This window comes from Leopardus geoffroyi, chromosome D1 (assembly GCF_018350155.1).
Source record: "Leopardus geoffroyi isolate Oge1 chromosome D1, O.geoffroyi_Oge1_pat1.0, whole genome shotgun sequence".
NCBI classification, from domain to species: domain Eukaryota; kingdom Metazoa; phylum Chordata; class Mammalia; order Carnivora; family Felidae; genus Leopardus; species Leopardus geoffroyi.
In genome coordinates, this window is record NC_059329.1 from 7303985 (window position 1) to 7320395 (window position 16411).

Sequence of the window (16411 nt, forward strand, 5' to 3'; positions counted from 1 at the left end):
TAGAGGAGAGCAGGAAAAGGAATTTTTTTTTGTTTTAATTGAAGAGTGGATTATTTCAGACAAGGTCACCTTCCTGTTGGGGATGGAAATGGTCTTTTGGGCAGATGACCTCACTAGTGCTGACCAGGTGATTCCATATTGACTGGCTGTCGGTCACATTCCTAGGAGAGACTGAAGCTGCAAGTAGGTTAAATATCTTGGTTTGCTGATATGAGGCTTGGCGCAAGTCACTTCGTTTTGGGCATGTTGTCTCGTCTTTAGCTTGGAACTGTTTCTGAATAATTTTACTTTCTGGAGAGAACATTCATTGGTTCTTACAGTTTGTTGTTCAACATATTTTGCATATCTGTCTAACATACCTTTAAAACACAGAACCAACCTTTGAAGTTTTTTTCCTAACATTTTTTATGACAGCTTCTGGGTCATCCTTAATCTGTGTGCAGTAGAAATTTCATTTCATTTTTCTGGCATTTCTTACCCTCGTAGTGACATTGCCCTGCTACCACCTCGTTAATATGACTTGTTCTCTAATAGCTTCACGTGTTTCATCCTCTTAGCCTATAAATGCCTCAGAGGTAGAAACTATCTTTTGTACCAACACATGCAGCTCTTGCCTCTACTCCTGTGTCCAGTGTTATGGTCATAGGCACAACGAAGGCCCTGAAGTATTTGAATCAATTAATTGACTGATAAAGGAGATTTATAGAGTGAAAAAAGAGAAGTATAATTATAAGCAGCTATATGATTGGCCCTAATAGTTTAAATGATACAGGAGATGATAGAATAGACGGTTGGAGCAGCCAAGTTCAGATAGTGTAATAGTGAGGGAAAAGAAGGTCAGAATACCTTGAGATGCCAAAGCATCTCAAAGAAGAATGTTCATATGGAAAATAATTAAGCATTCAATGAAAATTAAAATAGTTTTAATTTGGGGCACAGCTAGTAAGTCTGCTTTAACAGGGATTGAAAGGAATTGGTAAACTTGTCTTAAACTGAAGAAAAATTGTCTTTTGTTGAAGAGTATCATCAACAAGGACTAAGGAACTTACCAGCAGTTTTGTTTTTGTTTATGATAACAGTGATTATCTAGTCTAATGCTCTCTTCTTGTAGATGAAGAAACCAAGGCTTTAAGGGATAAAATAATCTGTGATCACAATACTAAGTTAGGGGCAGATCAGCATAACCTATGTAAATCATATCGACTCTGTAGATCTAATACTCCAGTGAAATTGTATAGAATTATTCCAGCATTAGGACGGGTAGCTTCCTTCCAGTTTTATGTCATTTGGGTAAAGACTTGATCCATGAACTAACTGTAGGGTAGGTTTGACTAAATTGTGGTTTCCCAACTTCCAACATTACTGACATTCTGGCCCAGATAGTTCTTTGTTTTGGTGGGTTGGGAGTGATTGTGGACTGTTAAGCATCTTCCCTGGCCTCTACCACCAGTACTGCCCCAGTGCTTCTCCAGTTGGGACAACCAGAAATATTTTCAGACATTGCCGCATATCCTTCAAGGAGCAACATCTCCCACTGGACTAGACCCAGGATGATAGGTCCATATTACTGGTGGTTGATCTCTCCATGCCCCATCTAGGATATATTCCTTTCCACTTAGCCCAAGCAGTCATTCTCAGTATGGCCTGTATCAGTCTGCTGGGATTCCTACCCAAGGAAAAACCAATTTGCCATTCTTGAACAAAGACAGGATGTGGGGTAGTTACAAGTAACAGCCTATGCGTGGAATTCCTATTTATGCTCTACTTCTGTTTTTCTCCCTCTTCCCTTCTCTGTTAAAATGACCTCCGTGAAAATGAATAAAAGTAGTGTAAAGTAAAACCAGGATTGTTTTTAGATAAATAAAAGTATTCGCAAGTAAATCCATATACACTACAGTTTTGACAGTAGTAATTGCCGTTGCTACTGCTATTTATAATATTAGCACTAATGCACTTTTACTGTCTTGCTCCAGTTCGGCTGCGTCTTTTTTCCTTTGCCTCTCATAAACAAGAATAGATGCTAGGATTTTGTGATGTCAGCTTTAGAGGGCTCTCCTGGCATGTTCCCAGGTTTCATTTGCTGTGCTCTTCTAACCTCAGCTCAATAATTGCAGGAACAGTGAGTGTTTCAGCTTCTTGGTCATCTTCTCTCTCCCAGTAGGTTATTCCTTGGTTATTAACTTTGCATTTTCCAATACGAATTTACTTTTATGGGACCAGATAGCACCAATTAGAAAATGGCTATTAGTCTCAAAGTAAATAGCATGAGCTAGTTTCTTTGAAAGTTTCCTCTGGGTATTTCTTTTTCCTTCACTTCACTGACACCCATAAATATTCAGCATGAGTAACACTTTTGTCTCTCTACATGGAAAGACACTTAAGTCAGTAGGAAATAGGCAAAAGAGAGCCCAATGTAGTGGGGAATGACTGAATCTGGGGTCAATAATTCTTCCTCAGGGAGGCGTGATAGTGTTTTAAATAGTGTACCTCCGTCTTCTCAGCACAGTGCACAGTGCAGAATTTAAACCATCCTTAACCCTCTGTAGAATTATCAAAATTGTCAGCTCTACCACTGATACCCAAGGCATTCTGATGTACAAGATTTGGCTCCTTTAAATTAGAATGACAAAGAGAGACCTCTTAATAAATATGATCCCAGGGACGATGAAAATAATGTGACCTTGAGTTCCTTTGAAGGAGCTCTAAGAATGCTCTCATTAGTAGCTCATTTATCCTCAGAAAGAGAGTTGTGAAATAGGAGGAACAGTACTCTACCTCATGGTACAGACGAATGTCAACTGGCTCAGCAGCAGCAGCCAGGACTCCATCAGAGGCTCTAAGCTTTTGTGTGCTACTTTTGAAAACGGAGAAGAGAAAGCTTGCTTTGACGCGGTGTGTTTTCTTTCCTCCTCTTTCCTTCTTACACATTGGCCCAAGCTGTGTTTTACCCTGTAGCTTTCCTTCTGGTTCCTCCTAACCGTGGAATTAGCATAGGTAGAGTTACTGCAGCGTGTTAGCATCTGTCATGGTCGTCAATGTTGTTGTTGTTGTTGTTGTTGTTGTTGCTATAATAGAACAGTTTGGTAGGAGACCTAGCTCTTTGCTGCAGGGGACTTTGTGACATCATAGAATGCAGTGGTCTTCTAGGAACTGCACAGAATCATGTTCTTGCCTCTAGTGCGTTTTGATACAGAGGAAGAAAGGTAAAGATTTCAGAGGAAGAAAGACCTCAAATATTATAATTGTTTTTGCGCTACTAAGTGATTTTTTACATTTATCTCCCCAACAGGCTATATATACAACGTATTTATACTGCTTTCACAATAAAAATATTTGGCCATGTTCTATATGTGGTGCCAAGAACTGGAGTACAAACCTTCTGTATTATTTCAATCACATTCTACTTATTCAAGAATTAAAAATGTCCACTTACCTGTTAATCTCCAGCTTGTTGTAGTATTTCTTCCATCTATTCTTTCACCTAAGAATTTTTTGTTAAGCTATCATGTGCCAGGCGTAGTGAGTGCAGGTACAGAGGATAAAGCATAAAGAAAACTCCCTTTCCTGCTGTCACAGTTTTTAGTTCGGCAGAGGTTACAGACAGCTCTGCATAGAATTACAAAAAATGTGGTGGATACCTGCTGTGATGTGTGCCCTGGGGGAGGCAGTAGGGAGCAGGGTAAGTAGGGGATGAGCACAGAGAGCAAGTGGTGTCTAACCTGGGCTTGGTGAATCTAGAAGAGCTTCCTGAAGGGAGTGCCATCTAAGCTAAACCTGAAGGAAGCTCGAAGTCTTACCCGAGCCAGAGAAGGTAGCTTGCCCTTCTAAAGAGTGAGGCAAGAGTATCTTTAACTGTATTCCAGTTGAACTCTTCTTTCAATAACATTGTTCCTTTTAGCTGTGCCTAACAAGCTGAGAGATTTGGTTCTGAGCATGTAATACAAGATTAATTTTTGTATATCTGGTAGCATTCATCATGTTTGGTTCATGGCCATCTTCATGTGAATTGCTAATGATGAAAATCTGCAAAGTAGTGAATACGATGAAAAAGAAGCAACTGGGGTGTTCAAGATATTCATTATCCAGTCAAACTAAGTTTTTAATATTTATGATCTTGACCTTTTTCAAAAAAAAAAAGGAAAGAGGAAAAGGTTGTGGTTAGACTTTTACTGCCTAATATTTCAGTGTTTTCTTCACAGACCACCGTCCCTGGCCATGGCAGGTTGCTTTATAAAGAATTGTTATATCAGTGGAGTGTTTGTTAGATTATTCTGGGTGACATAAGACCCATTACATCTTTAATTTGTACTGAGACTATTGGCATAATTTAGACATAACTTCTATATGAATTGATGCCTTTTCCTATGCAGAGTAAACGGTTTTACATCTACTCTCAGGAGCTGTTCTTTTTGGCTTGTCTGATACAGCTCTGCATCAAAAGATTGATGAAGGATTTTTATCTGTTTTTTAATTTGTTTGAGGTTTTGTTTTATTTTTAAACTGTGTTCCATTTTGGGGCTCCTGAGTGGCTTCGTTGGTTGAGCAGCCGACTTCGGCTCAGGTCATGATCTTGAGGTTCGTGGGTTCAGCCCCGCGTCGGGCTCTGTGCTGACAGCTCAGAGCCTGGAACCTGCTTCAGATTCTGTCTCCCTCTCTCTCTGCCCATCCCCCGGTAAGCGCTCTTTCTTTCTCAAAAATAAATAAACGTTAAAAAAAAATTTAAACTGTGTTCCATGTTAGTTTTCTGTTTTTGAGTGAACTTGCATTTCTTTAAGAGTTCTGTCCCGCATGAAGGAGGTGATCCACGTTAATCTGTATGGTTTCTCCTCATGTTGTTTTATGATATTTCTTCAGTAAATCTTGCTTTGCAACTTTTCTGTTAAGACTTAACAGTCGGCTTTGTAATATGTGAAATGCTCTCCACCTGCAGTAGAAATGTATATGACTCAGAAATGAATTTCTGGGCAAGGAAAGTACCTGGAAAGCATTTTCATTTCTTTTTAACTGTTTTTGGTTGGGACTGGGTATGGCACATTACATATTTTATATGAATTTTAGAAGAACTGTTGGTGTTGAATCTAGGGGAGGGTTATTTAAAAAAAATTTTTTTCCCCTCAGGGTCTAGGTGATTATGAAAAGAAAAATACTATTGACTGCAGTTTCCATTTACTTGAATCCCTGTTCGTTGGTGGATCCAGTTGTGGGTGGCAGATGGGGAAAGAAGTCAGCTCAGCTTAATGATATATTGACTTTATTGTGTGCCTGCCATTCTTTTCTTTTACTCTTTTTAACTTCAAGAGATTTATCCCTGATTGTAATATGCCTAGCAACTTTCAAGGGAAAATCTCCATCATCTCTTCTTATTTGTGAAGTACAAAGTTCTATGAACTATTGAATTTCATAGGGCTTTGACTAGAACTCAACATGAATTGTGGTTGACAAGAAGTTAATTTAATTTAGTTTTACTTTCTTTAAGTTGTGTTCATTTTATCTTTCTCCTTTTTGACATTGCCCTAAAAACAAAACCCAACAGAATATCCTGAGCAGTGTGTAGCATGAATGGAGAAACTTGTAAGGCAGATTGTTGGGTTGGGTGTGGGGGAAAGCAGTATCCTTTATCTTGGGACTTACAGGGGAAAGGGTGCTGCCCATTGAGGAAGGAAGGTGTTATTTTCTGGGGTGGGGCTTAGGATGGGGAAGATGTATTTAGAAATTTAGGAGGTTTAGGTTTAGGCTAAGGAGGTTTAGGAGGCTCCCAGCTTGACCTTACGTACAGTCCCAGTTTTTGCTCTATGCTTTCTGTTTCTCTGTCATTTAGCCACCCACTGAATAACTGTGACTCACTGAAAGTTGGGACTTTGTCATGTTTCAGGAGTATTAAGATCTCTAAGAAGGTGGATGAATGGCCTGGATGCCAAGAAGCCAAGAACCATGTAGCAAGGGTAATGAACCATCTAGGAGGGCTCTCTTGGCTGCTGCCCAGAGTGTGGTACATGGCAACTTCATTTTCACTGAAGACTGTTGAGAAGGACATATTCTTAGGGTGATCCTTTTCTTCATTTCACATGACTTCATGTAGAATGGATTCATAACTAATGACTGTATAGCATTCCATTATTTATACACTGTAATTTCTTTATCCACTCCCCTTTTAGAATTCTAGATTATACCCATGCTTAGGTTTTTTCGTTTGTGTTGTTTGGTTTTGTTTACTTCTGTTTCTGCCATTATAAGTATTTTTTTTAAATTGAAGTAAAATTGGCATGTAACATTATATTACTTTCAGGTGTACAACACTATTATTTAACATTCATATGGGATACAAAATAATTACCACCAAAAGTCTAGTCACCATCTATCAACATACAATTGACCCCCTTTACACATTTCCCCTATCCCCTAACTCCCTTCCCCTCTGGTAACCATCAGTCTGTTCTCTGAATCTTTTGAGCTTGCTTTAGTATTTTGTTTGTTTGTTTGTTTGTTTGCACATATGAGTGAAATCATATACTACTTGTCTTTCTCTGACTTATTTCACTTAGCCTCATACACTCGGGGTCCACCCATGTTGTCACAAATGGCAAGATTTTGTTCTTATTTTTGGCTAATAGTAATCCATTGTGTATTTATACTGCATCTTCTTTATCTGTTTATCTCTTGATGGTCATTTAGGTTTTTTCTGTATCTTATTGTAAATAATGCTGCACTGAACCTATAGCGGTGCACATACCTTTTCATATTAGTGTTTTTACCCAAAGTGGAAAAGCTGCATCATATGGTAGATCTGTTTTTGATTTTTGAGGAATCTCTGTACTGTTTTCCATAGTGGCTGCACCAATATACATTCCCACCATCTGTGTACAGGGGTTCCCTTTTCTCCACATCTTCGTCAATACTTGCTATTTCTTGTTCTTTTGATAATAGCCGTTTTTACAGGGGTGAGGTGGTATCTTATTGTAGTTTTGATTGCAGTGATTACTGTTGTTACATATCCTTTTATGTGTCTCTTGGGCATCTCTCTCTCTTCTTTGAACAAAAGATCTATTCAGATCTGCTATTTTTAATTTTTTTTTATTGTCAAGTTGTAAACGTTCTTTATTTTGGATGGTAGCCCCTTACTGGGATTATCTTCTCCCATTCAGTAGATTGCCTTTTCATTTTGTTGATGGTTTTCCTTGCTGTGCAGAAGCTTTTTAGTTTGATGTAGACCATTTGTTTGCTTTTGTTTCAATTGCCTTTGGAGTCAGATCCACAAGCACATCATAGAGATTGATGTCAAGGAGCTTACTGCATAAGTTTTTCTGTAGGAATTTTATGGTTTCAAGTCTTCTATTCACATATGTAATACATTTTGAGTTAATTTTTGTGTATAGTGTAAGATAGCAGTCTAGTTTTATTCTTTTGCTTGTGGCTGTGGCTGACAAGTTTTTCCAGCACCATTTATTGGAGAGACTGTCTTTTCTCCATTGTATGTTCTTGATTCCTTTGTCCCAAACTAATTGTATATATGTGGGTTTACTTTGGGGGCGTTAGTTCCATTCCATTGGCCCATGTGTCTGTTTTTGTGAATGGTATTGTTTTGATTACTATTACTTTTAGTGTAATACTATTACTATTACTTTTAGTGTCATTGAAATTAGGGACCATGATACCTCCAGGTTTGTTCTTCTTTCTCAAGATTGCTTTGTCTCTTGGGATCCTTTATGGTTCCATACAAATTTTAGGATTATTCTATTTCTGTGAAAAATGCCATCAGAATTTTGATAGGGATTGCATTGAATCTATAGATTGCTTTGGTTATATGGACATTTTAACAATACTAATTCTTCCATCCATGAGCATGGAATATCTTTCTATCTATTTGTGTTCTTCAAATTCTTTCATTGGTATCTTACAGTTTCTAGTATTCAGGTCTTTCACCTCCTTGGTTAAAAATTTTTTCTAGGTACATATCTTATTCTTTTTGATGGAATTGTAGATGAAATTGCTTTCTTAATTTCTCTTTCTAGCAGTCCATCATTAGTGTGTAGAAATGCCACACATTTCTATATAGTGATTTTGTGTTCTACCACTTTGCTGAATGTATTTATTAGTTCTAACAGCTTCTTGATGAAAATCCTTTAGGATTTTCTATAGTATGTCATCTGCAAAGAGTGACAGTTTTCCTTTTTCCTTTTTGGTTCTTACTACTTCTGACTTTTATTTCTTTTTCTTGCCTAATTTCTCTTGCCTATATCACTAAAAGTGCTATGTTGATTAAAAGTGGTGAGAGTGGGCATGGTTGTCTTGTTCTTGATCTTAAAGGAATAGCTTTTGGTTTTTTGCCGTTGAGAATGATACTAGCTTTGGGTTTGTCAATATGCCCTTTATTGTGTTGAGGTACATTCTCTTTATATCCACTTGGAATGAGAGTTTTTATCATAAATGGATGTTGAATTTTGTCAAATGCTTTTTATGCATTGATTGCAATGGTCATATGATTTTTTATTTTTCATTTCATTAAAGTGTTGTATCTTGTTGATAGAGTTGCAGACGTTGAATCATTCTTGTATCCCTAGAATAAATCTCACTTGATCATGCATGGTGTGTGATCCTTTTAATGTGTTGGTGAATTTGGCTTGCTAAATTTTGTTGGGGATTTTTGCATCTATGTTCATCAAGAATATTGGCCTGTGAGTTTCTTTTTTGTGTGGTGCCTTTGGTTTTTGAATCAGGGTAATGGTAGCCTTATAAAATGAGTTCTGGAACATTCTCTCCTCTTCAGTTTTTTGGAAGAATTTGAGAAGGGTGGGCATTAAATCTTTAAATGTTTGGTAAAACTCACCAATGAAGCCATCTGGTCCTGAGCCTTTGTCTGTTGGGAGGTTTTGCTTAATGATTCAGTTTCCTTACTAGAAATTGGTCAATTCAGATTTTCTGTATCTTTGTGATTCATTCCTTGAAGATTGTGTGTTTCTAGGAATTTATCCATTACTTCTAGATTGTCTACTTTGTTGGCATATAATTAGTTTCTTGGGGTCCTTTGTATTTTTCTGGTATCAGTTGTTAACTACTCTTTCATTTCTGATTTTATTTTTTGAGCCCCTCTCTTTTTTTCTTGATGAGGCTGGCTAAAGGTTTATCAATTTGTTGATCTTTTCAAAGAACCAGCTCTTAGTTTCATTGATCTTTTCTGTTGTTTTAGTCTCTATTTCATTTATTTCTGCTCTTATCTTTAGTATTTCCTTCTTTCTATTAACTATAAACTTTATTTGTTGTTCTTTTTATAGTTGCTTTAGGTGTGACGTTAGATTGTTTATTTGAGATTTTTCCATTTCTTGAGGTAGGCCTGTATAGCTGTGAACTTCCCTGTCAGTACTACTTTTGCTGTATCCCATAGATTTTGGTATATCATATTTCTGTTTACATTTGTCTTTGGGTAATTTTTTATTTCTCCTCTGATTCTTTTTTTTCAGTGACTCATTGGTTGTTTACTAGCATGTTGTTTAACCTCTCTATGTTTTTGTGGTTTTGCTCATTTTCTTCTTTATACCATTGTGATTGGAAAAGCTCCTTGATGATTTAAATTTTTGAATTTATTGAGACTTGTTTGTGGTCTAACATCTGAGCGCTTCTAAAGACTGTTCCATATGTACTTGAGAAGATTGTGTATTCTGTTGCTTTTGGATGGAATGTTCTATGTATATTTACTAAGCTCATCTAGTTTAATGTATCATTTAAGCTTAGTGTTTCTGTATTGATTTCCTGTCTGGATGATCTAACCATTGATGGAAGTGAGGTGTCATAGTCCTCTGTTCCTATTATTGTATTGCTATCATTTTCTTCCATTAGGTCTGTTAATACTTGTTTTATATATATTGGTGCTTATATGTTGGATGCATATATATTTATAAATGTTATATATTCTTGATAGATTGGCCCCTTTATCATTATGTGGGTCTTTGTCTTTTATTACAGTATTTGTTTTAAATTTCTCTTTTTTCTTTTTTTTTTAAATTTTTTAATGTTTATTTATTTTTGAGAGAGAGACAGAGCATGAGCAGGGGAGAGGCAAAGAGAGAGGGAGACACAGAATCTGAAACAGGCCCCAGGCTCTGAGCTGTCAGCACAGAGCCCAACGTGGGGTTTGAACTCACAAACTGTGAGATCATGACCTGAGCCGAAGTTGGACGCTTAACCAACTGAGCCACCCAGGTGCCCCTAAGTCTGTTTTTCTGATAGGAGTTTAACTACACCAGCTTTCGTTTCCATTTGCCTGGAATATCTTTCTCCATCCCTTCACTTTCAGTCTGTGTGGTCTTTCCTTCCTTAGTTAATTTTTAGGTAGCATGTAGATGAGTCTTGTTTTTGATTTTGTTTTTAATCCATTCAGCCACTCTGTCTTTTGATTGGAATATATAGTCTTTTTACATTTAAAGTAATTAATTATTGATAGATATATACTTGCTGCCATTTTGTTTATTGTTTTCAGGTTATTTTTGTGGTTCTTCTTTGTTCATTCTTTTCTTACTCTCTTCCCTTGTTGTTGATGAATTTTTTTAGTGTTAGGTTTGGATTCCTTTCTCTTTGTTTTCTGACTGTTCTCTAGTTCCTCTATTCCTTTATTTTTCTATCTTGTGGTTTGAAGGCTTTCTGTAGTGTTTAGATTTTTTTCTCATTTTTTTGTGTGTATTTACTATAAATTTTTGCCTCCATGAAGTTCACATATAATACCCTTTGTATGGAATGGTTGATTTTTGAGTTGATGGCCTAAATTTGAACACATTCAAAAAAAGTTTATATTTGGAGAGAGAGAAAGAGCGAGCACAAGCAGGAGAGGGGTAGAGGAAGAGTGAAAGAGAATCTTAAGCAGGCTCCATTCCCAGTGCAGAGCCTGATGTGGGGCTTGATCTGCAAGATCATGACCTAGAGTCGGACACTTAACCAACTGAGTCACTCAGATAACCCAAAAAGTACATGTTTTTAATCCCCCCGTGTGCATTGTGTGTGTGTGTATATTATATAATATATATAATTTTTTTAATTTTATTTATTTACTTTGAGAGAGAGAGAGAGAGAGAGAGAGAGAGAGCAAGCTGGGGAGGGGCTGAGAGAGAATCCCAAGCAGGCTCCACACTGCCGGCACAGAGCCCAGTGTGGGGCTTGAACTCAGGAACCATGAGACCATGACCTGAGCCAAAATCTAGAGTTGGTCGCTCAACCAAGTGAACCACCCAGGCACCCCTGCATTTTATATTTTGATATCACATTTTACATCTTTTTATTTTATGCGTCCTTAACTAATTATTGTCGTTTTTGTTAGTTTTACCACTATTATCTTTTAACCTTCCTACTTGCTTTATAAATGATTGATCCATGGTCTTGTCTTTCTTTTTTTCTTTTTTAATTTTTTTTAATGTTTCTATTTATTTTTGAGACAGAGAGAGACAGAGCATGAGCAGGGGAGGGGCAGAGAGAGGGGGAGACACTGAATCTGAAGCGGGCTCCAGGCTCTGAGCTGTCAGCACAGAGCCCGACGCAGGGCTCGAACTCACAGAGTGTCAAATCATGACCTGAGCTGAAGTCGGATGCTCAACCGACTGAGCCACCAGGCACTCCTGTCCACTGTCTTTTCTATATATTCGCCTTTTCCTGTGAAATTTTTACTTTCATATATTTTCTTATAATTAGTGTCCTTTCTTTTCAACCTAGAAATTCCTTTAACATATCTTGTAGGTCCATTTTAGTGGTGGTGAACTTTTAGTTTTTGTTTATCTAGAAAACTCTTAATCTCCCCTTTAATTCTGAATGCTGTGTTGAGTAGAGAATTTCTTAGTTGGAAATTTTTTCCTTTCAAAAGCACTTTGAATATGTCATGCCACTTCCTTACCCCAGCAGAATTTCTGCTGAAAGCCTTATGGGGTTTCCCTTGTACTTAACAAGTGTTTATTCTTTTTTTTTTTTTTTTTAAATTTTTTTCAACGTTTATTCATTTTTGGGACAGAGAGAGACAGAGCATGAACGGGGGAGGGGCAGAGAGAGAGAGAGACACAGAATCGGAAACAGGCTCCAGGCTCTGAGCCATCAGCCCAGAGCCTGATGCGGGGCTCGAACTCACGGACCGCGAGATCGTCACCTGGCTGAAGTCGGACGCCCAACCGACTGCGCCACCCAGGCGCCCCAACAAGTGTTTATTCTTGATGCTTTTGAGATTTTCTCTATCTTTAACACTTTCCCACCCCTACCCCCAGTCAATGAAAGGGTGAAAGGGCAACTTTATTAAGGCACCAGGGCCTTGGGCCTCAGGCAGGAGACTGCCCTGTGGGCAAAGGAAGAGCCAGTGGAGAGGCCTTGTTTTACCTTCTTTTGGGGGTGCAGTTTGTTGGTGTGTCCACACTTCTTGCGACAATTCACAGCACAGGGGTGCAGGTAAGCATAGCATTGAAAACAGATCATCTTGTTGCGGTTGCTTTTCTGGGTTAGCTGGAAAAGAGAAGGATTAATGATGCCACCCCTCAGATGAAGCACCAAGCTCAGAGTAGATTCTTTCTTCATGTTGTAGTCTGAGCAAATGTGGTTATTCTCCAGCTATTTGCTAATCAAAAGTCAGATGCTGTTGGTCAGGCAGGATACCCTCCTTGTCTTTGATTTGGCCTTGACATTCTCAGTGGTGTCACTGGGCTCATTCTCAAGGGCACTGGTCTTGCCTATCAAGGTCTGCATCTCTGTCCACAGGGCCACTAACCCTGAGCCACTTGGCCACTTCGTTGAAGAGAGTCTCTTACTTTTACCATTTTAACTATAATGTGTCTTGATGTGGATCTCTTTGGATTCATCTCTTATGAAACTCTCTCAGCTTCCTTGATCTGAATTTTTGTTCCCTTCCTCAGATTAGGGAGGTTTTCAGCCATTATTTTTTCAGATAGTTTTCTGGCCCTTTCTCTCTTTTCTCCTCCTGGATCCCCTATAATGCAAATGTTATTCCCCTTGATATTGTCACAAAGGTCCTTTAAGATATCTTCTCTTATAAAAATTTCTTTTTGCTACACTATTTAGGTGAATTCTATTGTTTGCTATTTCAGCTTGCTGATGTGTCCTTCTGCTTTATCCAGTCTGCTGTTGAACCCCTCTAGCATGCATTTCAGTTTAGGTATTATTCTTCAGCTCTGTAACTTCTGCCTGATACTTTGTTATATTTTCTGTCTCCTTTGATGTTCTCACTGCATTCATCCATTCTTCTCCTGAGTTCAGTGAGCATCTTTGTGAACATTACTTTGAACTTCTTATCAGGTGGATCAGTTATCTCTGTTTTATCAAGGTCTTTTACTGAGGCTTTTTCTTGTTCTTTCATTTGGAGCATATTCCTCTATTCCTCTGTCTCCTCATTTTTCTGACTCTGTGTGTGTTTCTTTGTATTAGAAGGTAGGTAAATTACGTACCTCTCCCAGCCTGGAAGGAGTGCCCTTGTATAGAAGATGTCCCATGGGGCTCAGAAACAATATCCCTCCTGGCCACTTGCACCAGGAACCTGGGGTGGGGGATGTTTCCCCGTATGAGTTGCATGTGCCTGCCTGCCGTGGGCGGCCACAACTGTGGCACAGGAGTATGTGGGGATGTTGCCCCGCCCAGCTGCATTGTGCTGCTGTGGCGCTGGGGTGGGCAGGTAAGACCTGGCCTGGCTGTGGTTTGGAGGTGGGGAGGGCACTCAGCAGTGGGCACCCTCCAGTGCCAACAGGCTGGAGGAAGAGTTTCTAAATGGTGCCCACCAACAAGTTAGACTAAGACTTCAAAAGTGACTCCTACCCATGTCTGTATCCCTGGATGGTCCGAACCAAGTTCCTGCCTCTGTGGCAGACTCTTCAAGATGACTAAGTTCGTAGTCGTCACATATGGCCCAGGCACTTTTCAAACGGGTGACTTTGAGCCGGGTCCCGGAGTGAGGGAGTCCGTCATCAAGCCCTTTATGAGCAGGTTCTCTGTTCCCTGCAGATTTCCTACATATAATGCCCATTGGTTTTTAATGGCATTTTGGGGGCTCACCTCTCCTTTGCAGGATCTAGGGGTTAGGTGCCTGATGTGGCACCCCGACCCCTCACTTCTTTGGGAAAAATTTTGTATCTTTGAGATTCTTCCTGATTATGTGTCACCACGCCTGGGCTTAGTTACTGTTTTGTTTTGTATTGTTGTGGCAAGACTGTGTCTCTTTCTCTACTTGTTTCATTGCTACTCTTTTATCCTTTGTTGTGGAGGCTCTCTGTTCATCTGGTTATCAGGTCTTTTTTAGAGGATATTATTTCATATGTACTTGAAAATTCGTTGTGACAACAGGAAGAGGTGAGTGTGGAATCTTCCTTTGCCACCATATTGAACCCTTCGCTCCTGTAAGTAGTTCTTCAATGGACAGCTTTGTTGAAGATTGGATTTTCTCTCTCTTGAAATCATTTGAAAGACTAGTGAAGAGTAAGACTAAACTGTAAATCTTTTCCAAATACCTGGAACAGTGGGGACATGTTTGGGTAGGGGTTGATCTTCAATATTGAAACCTAAGGGGTGAAAAGTAGTTTGAGGAGAAAAGCTGACTGTGCTTCTGGGAAGCACAAAATGTTCTACATACACAATGGCAGTGAGAGGAATACATAATATAAACCCAACTGATATGGGTGTTTAATTTTTTTTTTTAATCTGAGAGAAGAGAAATAATTATGTACGTTATGTCTTCTAAATTACTGCAGAACAGGGATTCTTAATCTGGACTCTATAGATGAGCTTTAGAGAATTCTTGAACGTCTTGAAATTATATGCAAAATTATGGTGTGGATGCATGCCACGTAGACACTCTTGTGCACTTATTTGGAAGAGGGGGCCATTTATTTTCGTTGAATTCTCAGTGGATTTATGAACCAGAAAAATAGAGATGAGGGGCCAGAACTTTTTGCCAATCCCAAATGACATGTGTGCGTTTTTCAGAAGGAAACATGCAAATGGATTGTTAGTGTGATTGCAGTCTCTGCCTTCTCTTTCCTTTTCACCACCCCCAGCCTTTTCTTGTTATTAGAATTTTGATCTAAGAGGACATCCTTTGCTCTTTTACTTGTGTTTGTTCAGTGAATGCTGAATGCCGAGCCAATCAGTCTTTTCTTGGACAATTTTCTTTTCCTACAAGTCTGTTTTTAGTGCTGAGCAGCTAGGAAAGAAACATTAAGGACATGATGCATTTTAGTTCCATTTCTATATGCGGAAGACTTCACTATCACAAGGAAGCTGGACAGATTTTTTGGAATGTACTGCAGTAATTAATCTTCATTAGGACTGTTGCCATGGCCCTGTAAATTAAAATTTATGATAAGGGGGAAAGTCTCCGGGACAATATGTTTGAATGCCAGAGTGCCTATGCTTAGGGAGAGGTACAAAGATTTCTGAGATTTTTTTGATGGTCCCAAGCTTATTTATTATTAGCTTAACATACTTTAGGGCAGAGTCCAGGTTACATTAATTGATATGGATGCAGAAGGAGAGCTTTATACAAAAGGGACACAAAGTGGACACTCAGGTGCTGACTCTTGGCTTTCCACCGTAATGCAGCAGCATGTTGTAAAAAGAAACTCCAGGGTTTCTGTGGAAGTGAACATTTACTGCTCCCCATCTCAGTCCTCAGCTTCCTCATAGTTATATTAGTTAGCAGTTTCACCTGATTTCTTTCCTTTGCATTCCAGAAAAAGAGTAAAGCAAGAATTTGAAAAGATGCACAGACACTATAGCAAAGGGAATGTGCTTTCTTCAGTCTACACCTCGTCCTGGTTTTTGTTAGATGTCTGAATAGGCTTGTGCGGTGATGGTGATCCTCTGTTTTATGATGTAACAGACCCCTAATTGTACATGAATAAATGCAGCTGCTACAGAAGTTAAGCGCTCTGACATGAGCAAGCCATCATGGTGCTTTCCAGCTGCAGGCTCTTTTCTAGTGTCAGGCTTACAGAAGCCCCAGTGATTCTGGCTGCCATTTTATCACTTAATAATTGGAACTGCTTGCCCCAGTGTCTTTGGAAGTTTAGTGCTCACTCTACTACACTGTGTTTCTGCAAAGCCTGCATACTCCAGGGAAGAAGTTGACAGGATTTCCCAGTAGATCTTTTTCTTCTCTGGTGCCTTGACCACAGCCATAACAGACATCGCTTGGAACATTCTTGAGACTTGGAGTAGTGGTTCTGACTGCAGCATTCTGTGCAGCCCAGGGAGTATGGTTTCCAGGTTACAGAGGACGTTCTGATCTCTTTTTATTGGAGGTAATTCACACATCATTTATTTAAAGTATGCTGTTTAACAACGAGCGGTCTTCTTGTTCGCGGCAAATACTACTGATTATGTTCTGTCTTTTTTTAAATTTATTTTTCTTTTTTTGGTAATCTATTATTTGTCCTGTCCCTTTCCACTT

General features: G+C 38.9%; 1 protein-coding gene and 1 pseudogene across 4 annotated transcripts in view; one reads left to right on the top strand and one right to left on the bottom strand.

The window, feature by feature from the left end:
• The window catches only part of DDX10 (DEAD-box helicase 10), a 629111-nt gene that overhangs the window by 246973 nt on the left and 365727 nt on the right, over positions 1 to 16411 (top strand). The window lies entirely within an intron of this gene.
• On the bottom strand, positions 12243 to 16149 carry LOC123602183 (annotated as a pseudogene).